The sequence below is a fragment of the Cyprinodon tularosa genome, unplaced genomic scaffold, assembly GCF_016077235.1.
Source record: "Cyprinodon tularosa strain WSP-4 unplaced genomic scaffold, ASM1607723v1 ctg45, whole genome shotgun sequence".
In the NCBI taxonomy this organism is placed as follows: Eukaryota; Metazoa; Chordata; class Actinopteri; order Cyprinodontiformes; family Cyprinodontidae; genus Cyprinodon; species Cyprinodon tularosa.
Window position 1 is genome coordinate 1,257,511 of NW_024039174.1, and position 15,754 is coordinate 1,273,264.

The window sequence follows — 15,754 nt, forward strand, 5'->3', positions numbered from 1 at the left end:
TTACGATCCACCAAGGGCCATTTAGAGAAAATAAAAAATAAAGAACACTTCTGTAACTTGTCTATTCTGTCGATATTGCGATTGTTTTGGTTGCAAACATAATTGTATAGCAAATTAATCCTCTAGATGGCTTTCTTTTTCATGAACTTCAGTACACAGACATACACATTGTAGAAGTGATTTTAAACAATCGGCGTCATGTGTAATTTAAAAATTTCCAATATATATTTATAAACACCCACAAAAGACATTTTCATTTATTCATCAAGTAATTTAAGAGCTTTTATTTATAAAAGCTATTAACATTAGATCTAAAAAAAAGTTCTAAATAGGGCTGGATAACAAATCAATATCAATATATATATGGTTTGTAATTCTATTCAGTAGTGGTGATATGACATATGAACACATTTCTATTAATTCAATATACTGTACACTGCAGACAGTGCTTATAGCATTTCTCAATGACTGATGTTACGGACATAGGAGATTCAAGCCAAACAAAAAGAGTTGCACATTGGCTAAGTGAGCGATGATTTTTACAACAGACGGGGAGCGTCAGCTCTAAAGCGGTAATACTGTGGTGCCTAGATGCTAAGGTCCAGCGGTGTAAGTTTTAGTAATAACATGCGCTCCATGAGAATGTGACTAAACATTCCACTCTGGACAACTTGTATCTGGCAAATGTCTTAGACTTTTAGTGTCTAATGAATGAAAAGTTATGGTTGCTTGTAGACCATATAAAAAACATGTTGTTCATAAAGCAACAGCTTTTCATGCAGCTTAAATTTGCAGTCAAAGTAGAAGAACTGAGCACAGCCTTTAAAGAAAAGGAGTGCACAGGCTTGGGCTGGGATCTGTGTTGTTTCTATTGAAGAGGAGAAGTGTGAAATAAACAAGAGTTTCATTAAAAACCAGAACATGGCGAGTCAAGACTAGAGCGGCGGGTATAACTGAGAGAGAGGGAGAGAAATCTTAATAGGCTGATATAAAAACAAAATAACAACTTATTGTAATGTGCTGCCTAGAGTCTCAATAAGGGTTTATCAAAAGTTAGATTTTAATAATTAACTAGGGACCTTTTTTCTGTATTTTCAGAGCTAGTCATAGGTTGTTTTGAAAAATTATTATTATAATTTGTGAACAGTTTTTCAGGCCTAGGTGTGTTTGTTCCTATTAAACATATGAAAGTTAATCAGTAAAAAATAAAGAAGGCGATAACAGAGAAACTATAAATGACGCACAAAGACATGAACAGGAATACTAGAAATAATCACCTGATTTAACGTGCGTTTTATCTGTTGAGCTTGCAACTCCAAAAACAAAGATTTTTTTTTTAAACAGTATTTTCAAAAATTCTATATTTTAGGTGATACATAGACGTTGCATAAAAATGTACAAAAGATTGTACAGGATTCTGTTATGGTGTCTTACTTTCTGTTTAACTTTGATCTGTGCGTTTCATTGGTTTATTTTCTACTTTGTGTTTCTAGATATATTTTAGTTTTCAGGTTTTTTCTTTGTTGTTCTCTGTTGCCCTCTTGCGTGTGTTCCTTTTCCCTTGGCTTCCTCTTTGTCTCCACTCACACCTGCTCCTTATCAGCTCGTTAGCCCTGCCTTTGTTCAGTCAGCTATATATATTCCCCTTCTGCTGTCACTCTTTGCTGGCTCTTCGTCACTGTTGTTGTCATACCTCGTCTTACCCTGGCTCCTTGTGATTGTTTCCCCCACATGTCTCCATGGTTCTGGTCTGTTTAACATTTTGAATTGGATTTTTGCCTCAGTTGTTTGTGTTTACTAATTAAACTTCAAGAAATCACCTCAGCCTCTCTTCCTCTGCATTTGGGTCCTCTAAACCAGCGATCCCCAACCTCTTTTGCACCACGGACCGCTATATGTCAGACAATATTTTCACGGACCGGCCGCGGGGGGGAGGATACGATCAAGTAAAATGATACGACGGGCATAAAATAAAATACAAACAGCATAAAAATAAAACAACTAGCCGGTCCCATCTAGGCGTAATCGGGGACAATAACACATGAAGTGTGCTCCTGATGTTCAGTTTGCTCCGTAGTTTTGTTTTGGTCGCTGTAACTGCAGAAAATCCCGCTTCACAAAGATAGGATGTTATAGATAGGATGAGTCTTGAACTGAATTAACCTGTGTCAAGAGACACAAATGCACCGACTGATGTAATTGGGAGAGAATACCACAATTTTTTATATTTTTTTTTTATATTTTTCAAAATAAAACATCACTCAGACGATAAGTTATATATATATATATATATATATATATATATATATATATATATATATATCAAGGGCGTAGGAATATGTTTACAATTGGGGGGGACACATGTCGGAAATCTGAGATTCGTAAATATTCAACAGAAACATGTCTTAAGTACGCTACTTTAAAAAAAGGCTATTTAATCTTTTACTTTATTCCTTTATAAATGTGTCTTGCAAAAATAATGCATTTAACATTTACATAATGCATTTGTTCATAAGATGTGAGCATATCACCAAACAAAATGACTGGAGTCTTTTATTAAGCAAAGGGAGATGTCTTTCAAGGGCTTCAGCCCTTGGCATATTTAGTGTCCGCATACGCACTAGAAAATCAAATATTTCAGTTGGATTAAAAACAATTCAGTAGGCCACAGAAGTGCAAAGTTTGATATGTTTTATTTTGTCAAACTTGCAATAATGGTCAAAAATGAATTTATATAGGTTGACTGACAGAGGGAGCTGACAGTGTGGTGAAGAATTATGGACAGGGCGCTTTGAAGCATCTGGTTCAAAAACGCATTATCAACCTTTGGTAGAAATCCATCTATCCTTCCATTTTCTGTACACCCTGTCCCTTAGTGGGGTCAGGAGGTGCTGGTGCGCCAGTCTGTCCCGATCTTTGGTAGAAATGGCGTCTTTAATTCCAATTTGCAGTACAGAACAGAGAAAACTACAGAGTTGTCAATGTTGTGTTAATCTGTTTATAGTCTAAAAAGAGGAGCCAGCAGTTTATTTGAGGAAATAAAGGTGCAGAAGTTAATTAGTTGGTTAATTAGTGGTTGTGCAGCAGTTCGCTGCTAAGAATTAAAATTAATTCTCCCTGTGGTTTTAACTAACGATCAGGAGCGCGGCAGGTATAACATCTGTCCATTTCGGCGAATCAAAACCACACAAAAAATAAAAAATCCCAGACCGGGCTAATTTCAACACAAGTTGTGTAAGGTGACTGTTACTCACACTGACGTTTCTCTTTTTTAAAAATCTGAGTAAGTCCTACTGCTGTTTAAGCCTTTTAGTTGGTGGTGGCATTGTACTGAAATGAGATATATAAAAAAAAATAACATTTTGGCTAGCATGGCAAACATCTAGAGAAAGTTAGCAGTTAAATATTGGATGAGTGATCAGCCCAAGACTACAGAAGAGGATTAGGGCCACTGAAAAAAATTAAGTGATTTTTAAATTTTATTTCAGTTTAATACAGGAAAAAAGTCAGAATTCTGACTTTTTTCTCAGAATTCTGACTTTAATCTCAGAATTTTGGATCTTAATGTAGATGGGCACCATGAAGGTAGAGATGTGGAGCATTCAGCTTCACTGATAAAGATGTGAGCTGTTTGAGATGGCCAGTGACATATTGGTGAAAAATTACAGAATTAGTCTCTAGTCTCTAAAACAGACATGGCTATGGCTTGATGCTAACATGTTTGTTTTTAAACATACTTTTGTTATATTACATTTGTGTTGTGTTTTACAAATAGTGTAGAAAATGAATGGTGGGTTTATAATGTTTACCTTTTATGAGCAGGACAGGAAGCAGAGAAGTGTAGCATTACCTCCAACTAGTTAAACTCATAATTATGAAGTTATTCAACAAATTCCTCAAGTAAAAAAAGTGCAACTTTTATTTTTTATTTATTTATTTTTTACCAGATTTGTTGATGAATTTCAAAATTATGTATTCCTTCCAAATTTCCAAATCTGAAGAATTTTTTAAACCAATATCTACATTATTTAACATTTAGTTTGTTTTAGCAGTACTTCCTGTTATATTTCTTTATACGTATATTTTACATTTTCTTGCACAGCAAGCTCAGCAGATTTGAAATTGTGTGCTTGTGTACAAGTAGTAAATCTTTACTCTAAACTTATATTCTGGTTATTTTTTTAGTTAGACCTTCTTGTTTTTATATATCTGTATAGTACCCCCCCCCCAAAAAAAAAAAAGAAACACTGTAAATTGATTAGAAATATTAATCATCTGTCAGATTTCTGAGAAAAAAGTCAGAATTCTGAGATTAAAGTCAGAATTTTGAGGAAAAAAGTCAGAATTCTGAGATTAAAGTCAGAATTTTGAGGAAAAAAGTCAGAATTCTGAGATTAAAGTCAGAATTCTGAGATTAAAGTCAGAATTTTGAGGAAAAAAGTCAGAATTCTGAGATTAAAGTCAGAATTCTGAGATTAAAGTCAGAATTCTGAGAAAAAAGTCAGAAGAAAAAAGTCAGAATTCTGAGATTAAAGTCAGAATTCTGAGAAAAGTCAGAATTCTTACTTTTTTACCCATGTTAAACTAAAAAAACATTTAAAAATCAGTTAACTTTTTTTTTCCCAGTGGCCCTAATCCTCTTTCGTACAAGACTAAGATGACTAAACCAAAAAGATTCAGTTTCTATATATGAAAGTGAACTGACAACAAAGACGTTTTAAATAGGCAGCATCCCGACAGACCATTTTACCTCTTTCACAAGTTTCTGACTTCTGTATCCTGTTTCCCTCCCTCTGAGTGCTCAAACACTCTCACTCAGCATTTCAGAGAGGGGAGGGGGAGTACAGTGACGTAACGCTATGCTGCGCCTTCAAAATAAAAGCACGCTAGTTAAAAAATGTCAAAATCTAATATTTTGCGGTACAATTTTTTGGGGGGGACATATCCACCTGGCTTTTATATTGGGGGGGACATGTCCCCCCCGTCCCCCCCGCTTCCTACGCCGCTGATATATATACTTTTTTCTGTGCGGCCCGGTACCAAATGACCCATGGACCGGTACCGGTCCGCAGCCCTGTGGTTGGGGACCGCTGCTCTAAACCACAACAAAACCAAGAAATATGGTGCTTTATTTAAAATCTTTCTGAGGATTTTATAATGTTTTATAGATATCAGAATAATAGCGTTTGTGATATAACTTTTGGCCATATCGTCCAGCCTTAGTTTTAACATTAATTTCTGACCTAATCCCCACAGACCTGACATTAAATTCAGTTTTGGTGGCTAATATTGATTGTTGACTCAAGCCTTATAATTGTACCTTGAAAAACGTCTGTAGTTTTTGAAGAGATATTAGGATAATAGGTTTGATGTAACTGAAAATAACTCGATTCACATAGTTTACCTGTTAATGGTAAACTATGACCATAGCAAAATAATATAAGTACAGTCTCTCAAAGATCAATTAAATTTAGAAAAAGAACTATTAAATGCATTTTAAGTCTTTTTAACAACAAAAATGCACTGCATAACAACTGAACTAAATTAGCTTAAATATGAAATGGAAATAGAAGCAAAACACAACCCCAACAATCTTGAATCTCTTTATTTTTGAGCTGTTGTACAGCTGTGGCAATTTGTGATGAAAATGAAAAGGAAATTTTTTGAAAAATTTATTATTTCAGACAATTTTGACAAACAACAATAAATAAATCAACCAAATACACTCAAAAAGAAACTGGTTAACATCAAACCATTCAAACAGTTTTTAATAAGTATGTTTTTACAGACAATAACACTGGAGGTGAAAAGTTTTGGCATCAAATGTGACAGTTTTTTTGAGGGTTCATCACACACATTTGGCTGAAATCCAAACTGCTCCCACACTGCTGCTGTAGCGTGTGGCGCCCAAACCAATTGCATCTCTTGTCTTGATCAAGATTACCTAGTCACTGATTTGCTACTCCTCACAGGGCTCTCATGTAACATGATGTGTCAGGCAAATATGTCATGCATGAGTTAATTACTCCCTACGCCAATGAAACTAGAAGGAAGGGTTGAGTGGAGACCGATGCAATTAAGTGGAACATTTTGTCATTCCGTCTTTTGAGAAATGAAAGGAAACCAGTAAGTGTGCAAACAGGAATTATTGAGTTCATTTTAATTTATCATGCAAAAAATGTAATTGTGTGATTAATTGTTTTCTGTTTATTGTAACAGACCTAACATTATGCAAGGTTAAGAATAAAAAATGTAGTCCATATTCAGCCCAAGATTTTCAACCAGGAGATTAATCCGAATGGTTCAATGTAGAATTGATCAACGGTCACAGTCGTAAATGATCAGAGATTTTCTCATATCTTTTGATTACCTCAAAATTTTATTTTTTTCCTTTAGTGAAGCAGATTTTGGCAGAAATATGGAATGCCTGGATTATTTCTGATATCCCTTGGTATAAGATTTTAGTTATATATATATTTTTTTTGTTATTAAAGTTTTTTATTTTCCTTTAAACAATCAAACAAGTACGATACAAAGCTTGCATGGCATAGTATACAAAAAGTAACAGCTTATAACACATGGTCAGACAATTAACATAACTATAAGGATAAAAGCAGAAATAGACGGTGTTCCTGGATGATGAAGGGGAAAAAAAATAAAAAATAAAATAACTAAAGAATAAATAGGTGAAAAAGATAAAATAAAAAAGGGTCGCTACTGAGAAGTCAGGTAGACTTGAAAGAAATACCAATTATTTAACCCCACCTGTCCTTTGCTTCTCAGTCTAGTTAGCATAACCTCATATGATACCGTTTCAGTCATTAACACTTTCCATTCCTGGAATGTGGGGTGTTCAGATGCCTTCCAGTGTCTCAGTATAACTCTTGCAGCTGAAGCTAGCCCAACCATCAACACTGAGTGTACCCCTTTTGTGAGCTGTGGTATTGCTGATTTGTCTCCAAGAAGACATAGACGCGGACACAGTGGGAGGGTCATATCCATCCATGTCCCTAGGAATTTAATTATCTTGTTCCAGAATGGTTTAACCAAGGTACATTCCCATATAAGATGTAGAAAAGTTCCTGTTTCTTTTTTACACTTCCAGCATATATTACTTGTTATTAATCCTATTGTAAAAAGTCTGCATGGGGTCCAATAGAACCTATGTAGAATTTTATATTGAATAAATTTAGACCGTACTTCTTTGATATATTTACCATTATCGGCCAATATTTGTTCCCATGTGTCCTTGTCTATATTGCATTCAAGGTCTCTTTGCCAGATCAACCTTAAGTTTTCACATGAGCTACTGGTTAAACAAACTGTTTTATTGTAAAACACAGAAGCCCCATGCTTAAATGGCAATTGCAGAAGCTGCAAAATTACATTGTCTTCTTTTGTTGTTAGATTTATTTTCAATATGCAGTGTCTAATCTGCAAGTACTTCCAGAAGTCACCCTTTTCTTGCAGATTATACTCCTGTACAAGTTGAGCAAATGATTTAATAATACCTTCACTGAAAAGTTCACCAATAGTGTGGATTCCATTTTCTACCCACTTTCTCCAAAACACACTGCGTTTACCTATTTTAATTTCGGGATTGAGCCACAGAGAGGAATACTGCTGTTTGTAATGTGAGAGTTTGTGTAGCTTGTGGATCTTTGCCCACACTTCCTTAGAGTGTTGGACAACTGGATTTTTGTCCTCCACTAAGCCAGTTACCTGTTGGGATAACAACTGTTTGTGGTGAAATGGTTTGGCAAGAGTCTGTTCTATATTGACCCAATTTAATTCGGACGCATCTCCACTCCAGTGTTTAGCTATCTTGGACATTTCAAAAGACAAGTTGTACAATCTAACATTAGGTAAACTCAGCTCTCCTTTATCCTTGGGTGCATAGAGCTTATCCAGTTTAAACCTGGGCTTTCTCCCCGCCCAAAGAAATTCCTTAATGAGACCGTCATATTGTTTAAATATATTTTCAGGTATACTAAGAGGGAGCATCATGGATATGTAGTTGAACTGGGGGGCAATCACCATTTTAACAACATTTATTTTACCACATAGGGTAAGGTTTAGCTTTCCCCATTTACCTATGTTTGTCTTGATTTTTTGAAGTAGCTTATCATAGTTCAACGCAACAATCTCACCAAGGTCTGGGCACAACCTAATGCCCAGGTATACCATGCCTTTTGGAATCCATCTAAAATTGTACTGTGCAATTATTTGTGGGTGACAATGTTTGGATATTGGCATTGCTTCGGACTTGGTCCAATTGATTTTGTAACCTGAGATCTGGGAATAGTCACTGATAGTTTGCATTAGGGCAGGTAGAGAGTTTTGCGGGTCACAAGTCAGAAATAGAATGTCATCAGCATATAACATTAATTTATGCTCACTTCCACCTCCATGTACTCCTTTAATGGCGGGGTTTGCTCTAATGGCTATTGCCAGAGGTTCCAAGAAAATTGTAAACAACAGTGGTGAAAGAGGACACCCCTGACGTGTTCCTCTGGAGAGTTTAAAAAATGGTGAGGTCACGCCATTAGTCATAACCGCCGCTTTTGGATCGCTGTACAATACTTTAACCCATTTCATGAAACCAGATCCAAACCCAAACTCTGACAGGGCTGAATAAAGGAACTCCAGCGATACCCTGTCATACGCCTTTTCCGCATCTAATGACATGGCTGCCACTGGCGCAGTGCTGGAGGAGTTCAACCACATGAGGTGCATCAGTCTTCTTATGTTGTCAGTAGAAGATCTACCTTGTAAGAAACCCACCTGGTCATGATGTATTAGGTCTGGCAATACTGTTTCTAGTCTCAGGGCAAGCACCTTGGCAAGTATTTTGCTATCAACATTAATTAGACTAATAGGTCTGAAATTGGCAGGGTCTGTATGATCTCTGTCTTTCTTTGGAATTAGAGAAATAAGTGCTTCATTCAGAGATGGTGGGAGGGAACCAGTATGCAAGGCCTCGTCATACACTTTGGTCAAGACTGGTGTGAGGATATCCATGTACTGCTTATAATATTCCACAGGGAATCCGTCGGTTCCAGGTGACTTCCCTATTTTCATAGATTGGATGGCCTTCTTCACCTCTTCCTGGGACACTGGTTTATCCAGATTACATGCCTGTTCGGCTGACAACCTTGGGAGAGTTATTTTGTGGAAAAAGTTCTGTAGTGATAGATTACTTGGCTCTCCTTCTGAACAATACAGCTTCTCATAAAAAGTTTTAAAGACCTCATTAATTTCTGCGGGAGAAGTTACTAGTGCCCCATCTTTCCGTATGGCAGGAATTGCATGCGCAGAATTGACCTCTTTTAACTGTCTCGCCAGGAGCTTCCCTGTCTTCTCTCCCGCCTCATAGAATGTTGTTTTTAGTCTAAACAGAGCATATTCTGCCTTTCTATTGAATATTTCCTGTATTTGAGATTTACATTTACAAATATCATTTAACAGCCTATCAGAATATTGTTCTGCCAGTTTTCTTTCCATTATGATTAATTCTGCCTCCAATTTTTTAATTGTATTGGTGTGTTCTTTTTTTATTCTAGAGGTATGCGCTATAATTTTGCCTCTAATGTATGCCTTTGACGCCTCCCACACCATAGCCACACTGTCCGTACTACCCATGTTTATCTCAAAAAATGATGACAAATCTATTGCCAGTTCCTTCTGAAAAATGTCATTTTGAAGGATGGAGGTATTCATCCTCCATCTACCTCGTTTGAGTTTGTCTGGATGTATTTTAACACAGAGTTCAACGGGAGCATGATCCGATTAAGAAATGGCATTAATTTTGCAGTCGATGACATCATTGATTAGCCCATTAGACATCAATATAAAATCTATACGCGAGTAGGATTTGTGGCAATGGGAGTAGAACGAATATTCCCTCTTACTTGGATTAACCATACGCCATATATCAATTAAACCATTATCTTTCATTAACATCTTGATAGCTGCTCTATCCTTAGGCAGAGCCGTTCCTGAAAATCTACTCTTATCTAAAGCACCGTCCAGAACCTGGTTAAAGTCTCCAGCCAACACCACCTGTCCGTGTGCGTTCCCCAAAATGTTATTAACCTCATGAAAAAAAGCTGGCTCTTCTTTGTTGGGGGCATAAATATTACAAAGTGTTACTTTCATGCCATTTATGATAGTGTCAATACAAATAATTCTACCGTTACTATCTGCATATTCCCTGACTAGTGAGAAATTTAGCCTTTTGTGTACCAGAATAAGAACACCATTTTTCTTGGTAGAAAAGGAGCTAAAGAAAACTTGCCCCACCCAATCTCTTTTAAACTTTCTGGCCTCATCATCTTTTAAGTGAGTTTCTTGAATAAATGCTATATCTGTTTGTTGCAGTTTGAAATATGAAAGTACCTTTTTCCGTTTTACTGGGTTTCCACATCCATTAATGTTCCAGGATACAACCTTAACAAAAGAATTATTTGCCATTCAGGATATAATAGAAATAAAAAAGCAAATATTGGGCATACAGAAATAGTTGTAACATGTCTGACCCTCATAAACTTGTTCCATGTTCAAAGCTGTTGTACATTCGTTGAGTAATTTCAAAGTGTCCTTAACTTTTAAATGAACAAATACGACCAAACTGGTCAACACCACCCACCCCTCAAAAACAGGTGAAAACATATTCCCACCCCTAGAGACTCATAGAAAATGGAGACTCTTCCCTAAAAATGAATTTAAAAAAACAAAAGAAAAAAAACAAAAAAAACAACAACTCCTTATTTGGTCTGTGGAACGTCCGACTAGTGTCCCAGCTTAAGATAGCCACACCCACCCTCCGGCCACACCATACCTTTTTCAAAGTCTCTCAGTAGCAGTCGAATAACCATCGCTGCATTACTGTTCACCGTCATCATCTCCCTCCTCGAATTCCGTCCCCGTAACACGTTGCTGGATGAACTTCTCCGCCTCCGTAGCATCTTGAAAGTTTAGTTTCCGCCCCTTCCAGGAAAACTTCAGTATCGCCGGGAAAGCGAGTGTGAATTTCACCTTCTTTGCGTGCAGCAGTCGTTTGGCCGGCGTGAAGGCTTTTCTTTTCTCAGCCAGACTTTTCGACATGTCAGGGAAAAACGAAAGTCTGCACCCATTCCAAGTTGCTCCGTTCTTCTCCCTCGCCGCTTTGAGAACTTTATCTCTTCCAGAGCTGCGCAAAAATCGGATCATGATCACTCTCGGGGGTTGGTCTTCATCTCGGCGTGCAGCCGGAGAGCGATGCGCCCTCTCCACTTCAAATTCACCATCAATGACAATCTTTAGGCCCTCAGTTAGGATCTTTTCAATGCATGTCTTTATGTCGCCCCCTTCGCTGCCCTCTCTCAAGCCCAACATCCTAATATTATTACGGCGGCTTCTGTTCTCTAAATCTTCTATGCGGCTCCACAACGTATCAATTCGCTGACTGTGTAGTTCGCGGTCGCGGGCCAATTGCTGTACGGTGTCCTCGGCGTCGGATATTCTGGTTTCTGCCTCAGTCAGTCTTACTTGCATGGCGCTAACAGCGTTTTTCAATTCCGTTGTCGTTTCTTTGATAGTTGACACATCAGTAGCCACTGTTTTGAGCGTGGTACCCATTTTAGTCACTTCAGCCAGAAGCTTATCCATGCTCGTATTCTGTGGACTGCTAACGTCACTGTCCACGGCAGGCTTCCCACGCGTGCCTGTTCCCTTGGAACATTTCGAGGATGACATTGTGCTAGGCTATATTTCCCGGTGAAAATTAAATAAAAATGATGGCTGGTTGTTGACGATTTCCAAAAAGCAAAATTATAAGAGAGATATAGACGGATAAGTTACATTTTTCCGGTGTGGCTTACGGACAGGTTTAGTGAGCAGCCATCCTGCTCGGCGATCCCACGTGACTTCCGATTTTAGTTATATATTTAAATATTAACAAAAAATATTCTCAACTTACCTTCCATTACCTTACCTTCCATTCTCTTTTACACTTGTTTTATTGTTTGTTAATTAATTCTTATTAAAAAATGCTAATATGCCACTTCTCTTAGTCATTAGGCAAGAAGGTAGTTGTGGGTAAGTATTATGGCATGTCAGCTGATAAAGATTTTTCTGTGTACCATAGAAAGATGTGGTCCACATACATGCAACTTGCAATTTCCTGGATGACAAAGCAAGTTACAGTACAGTAGGGCTGAAAATCCCCAAGGATTTGAAGTGTAGCTGCATCAGTGCTAGATTTCAGTTATTGTTTTATATGAAATCTTTTGCATAAGGGTGCAGACCTTAAAGATTTAAAAAGAAATTTAGCACCAATACTCCTTGACTGAACTTTTGTTTTGCAAAACTTCACATTTTTTCCTTATGCATCATGGCATAGGATCTCAAGTATTTCCCAGGTGGTACACAACATCTCATCAGCTGCCACTTCACATGACAGAAGAGTATTTTTAATCTAATCCCTCTCTGGGTAAAATATAGACCATCAGTCTTTTGTTCAGTCTTTGGCTCCCTTTCTGTCTGGTGCTCTCTTTTGAGTTTGTACAGATGTTTGGTAATCTCAGAACACAGAAGGGGAATGATATGCTTGTCAGAGGCTGAATCAAGGGCTCAAAAAGCTGCAAGATGCCATACGCTCACTACCCGTATATCTTTTTAAGTCTGCCTTAACTCAGATCTTGGAGAGAATGTTTATTTGTCATGAATCGTACTTATCTTGAAATGATTTGACAACTGAAATGCATTTGACAGATTCAAACTTCCTCATAGAATTTTTAAACATTTTGTTCTGAAACATCCACTGAGGCCTATTTGTTTTTTTTCACAGCAACACTTCAAACACATAAAACGCTTCTGCAATAAAACATTATTATTATTTTTTATCATAAAAGCAAAGTTTTCATTAAATTCTTTTTGAAATGTGTTATATCACAAACAGCAACTGAAATCTATTCTCTTGAGTTTGTTTCTGATCCGCCTATGCATTACTTGGGCTTCCGTAACTCAGACTGATGTCAGCTTGTCACTTTTTGTCCATATGTGCAGTCATACTCTAGCTGATAAACTGACTCTCTGTTTGTACCACCAGCTGCAAACATTTAGTTTATAATATATTTTCATTTTGTTCTGAAACAGGCTTCTTTTACAAGCATTGTTTGCAGCTTGAATTTTATTGCCCTTTCTGGAAGTTATGTTATTTTTCTATGACGACAAAAACATGTTTTATTTTCCATGCAGTGTTTTCTGTCTCTATCTCTTTCTCTCTCCCCTTAGTTCTCATCCACTCTTTCTTTCTCACCTCACTTTCCATTTCCATGTCCATTGTATACGGTATTACTCCCTAAATAATTTTCAGTAATGCTTCTTATACAAGTATTGAGCAGAATCTTATGGTAACAGTCATAATTGTCTGCTTGTAAAGTCAAATCTGTTGGGCTAATATCTAGCTCTGGGACACTCACAGAGCTATATTGGCAAAACAGGACACACAAAAAAACAACATGGCATGAAAATAAAAGATTAGATTTTTATGCCATATTGCTCAGCCCTACCATACATATTTTAATATGTTCTATTGCTCAAAAATGCAATAATGTAGATTGACTGGCTTTGAAGGGGTTCTTTCAGTAAAAATAAACTGACATAAACACATTAGTTATGTGGAAAAAAATTTGCATTTTTAATGAAAATAAATTTTTTTTAAATGCAGTTTATATACTTGTACTTCGAATGGTTTAGCTTCTTATGGAAACCTAAAATAAAAACTGCATGTAAAAATAAAAATTTGCAACACAAAACATTTTAGCCAATAAACTTGTCTAAGAGATGTCTAATAAATAAGCTTTGTGTTTTTTGCAAAAAACTATATGGAGATTTGTGTAAATTTGCACAAAAAAAAACAAAAAAAAAAACAGTCACACCTCCTTTTTCTATTAGACCAGCATAGTGCCTTACTGGCACCTTGTAGCCCTGCTTCCTTTAAGGCGTTAGTCTGTATTACGATTGGTCAGCTCCTGTCTCTCCATCACTTTGACTCCCTGTCTCAAACCCTTTATGTCCCTGCATGACATTAAAACTGTACATTATGGGTATATACTTTAAAATTATTTAATTATCTAAATATTTTAAAAAAGTACATCTGTTGATACTTTTCCTATATACAGTATTAAGACTCTTTACTATTTATCTGTAAATGTTTTTAGGGTCATACACCATCATATCTGCTAACAGCATAACCTAACTCTGACATTGAAAGTGTTCAGTGATTTATTTTAAGACCTCACCTCCAGCCCTGTACCATCCTCTCGCTTTTCTGTGTTTGTGCTGCATTTCTGCTCTCATACATACAAAATAACTCCAGCATGGATTTATAAGGTGCAGTTCCTGAGAATTACAGTAAGATGGCCCATTTTACAAACATATCAGGATTTTTTTTTATAGTGCTGCATAATGACAAAAAAAAAAAAAAAAAAATATATATATATATATATATATATATATATATATATATATATATATATATATATATATATATATATATATATATATATATATATATATACATATCCTAAAAAAGCAACCTGAGATCAGTCCTCTGTTCCAGAAAGTTTCCATTTCTGGATTTATTCTATGAACTATTTTTGAACCTTGCCTCACACTCTAAAGCTAAAACTAATGATATCTTTGATCAGTAATGATTTAAGGCCTCACTCCAGCTTCCTCAGTCTCTCCATCTTTTACAGCTTTAGTTACCTCACTACCAATGTATTACCATTGATGAGAGATAATTACACATTATATATAGTCTTTTCTTTGGTCGCAGCATTTTATCAAAATGCGAAGCAAAAAAAAATTGGATCACTGACATGGCTTGGGAACATTGGTGAAGATAGAAGCTCAATAATGTAGGGGTGAGCCTAAATAATATGGTTTTCTAATTACTACATTAATTAAATGTAAACTAACAACAAGACATTACTAATAGGCCACTTTTATTAAAACTATACAGACTGTTTCCCTAATTTAAATGTCTCTAAATCAGAAGCAGGGCAGGAAGAGCAGCCTTGTTCCTGTCCTGCTTCGTAAACACTCAGAGCTGCAGGAGGGGCCGGGCCAGTGACATTAAGCTGTAATGCGTTTTCAGAATAAATTGTGTAAAGTAAAAATGTCAGAATCAAATTTTTTTCTAACCTGGGTATATTTTTTGGTGGCAGGACAAATGCACCTGTCACCAACCTTGGGGGGCCATGTCCCCCGCTGGTTCCTACATCTACTGTATATGTGGCATGCATCTCTAGGTCTGGAGAATGTGTTTTTCAGCTTTGAACTTCTAGAGGAGGAGAAAATGGCCACTCTTCTTTGGAAATTAGCTGAACCCCTGCTGAAAAAATGGAGCATAACTTCAATTTGTAAGTCGTGGGATGAGCAGTGACACTTGCAGGAGTTAAAAAAAAATCTGATTTTTTTCAGTCAAGCCACCTTATGACAGTCAGAGACAGGATGTGCCTGTGACATAGGGTAAGGGAGAGTAACAGAGACAAAGCTGTCAGATCAAATGGGAGAGAGAAAATTTACTTTTGACATAGAATGAAGTAAAACAAAAGCTGTTTGGAGGATTGTTGGTAGCTTTTAAAAGAGCCATTTTAATTTAGCCTTATTTTATCCTCATCCTTAGCTCCAGAGCTGTTCCCAGTCACCCACTGCCTCCGCCCACACTGGCATACTCTTTGCCAGGTGTACTGCACTGATCTCT

The 15,754-nt window shown here is 36.7% G+C and overlaps 1 protein-coding gene across 5 annotated transcripts in view; it reads left to right on the forward strand.

The window, feature by feature from the left end:
* carmil3 (capping protein regulator and myosin 1 linker 3) overlaps nucleotides 1-15,754 on the forward strand; it is a 146,095-nt gene that overhangs the window by 41,207 nt on the left and 89,134 nt on the right. The window lies entirely within an intron of this gene.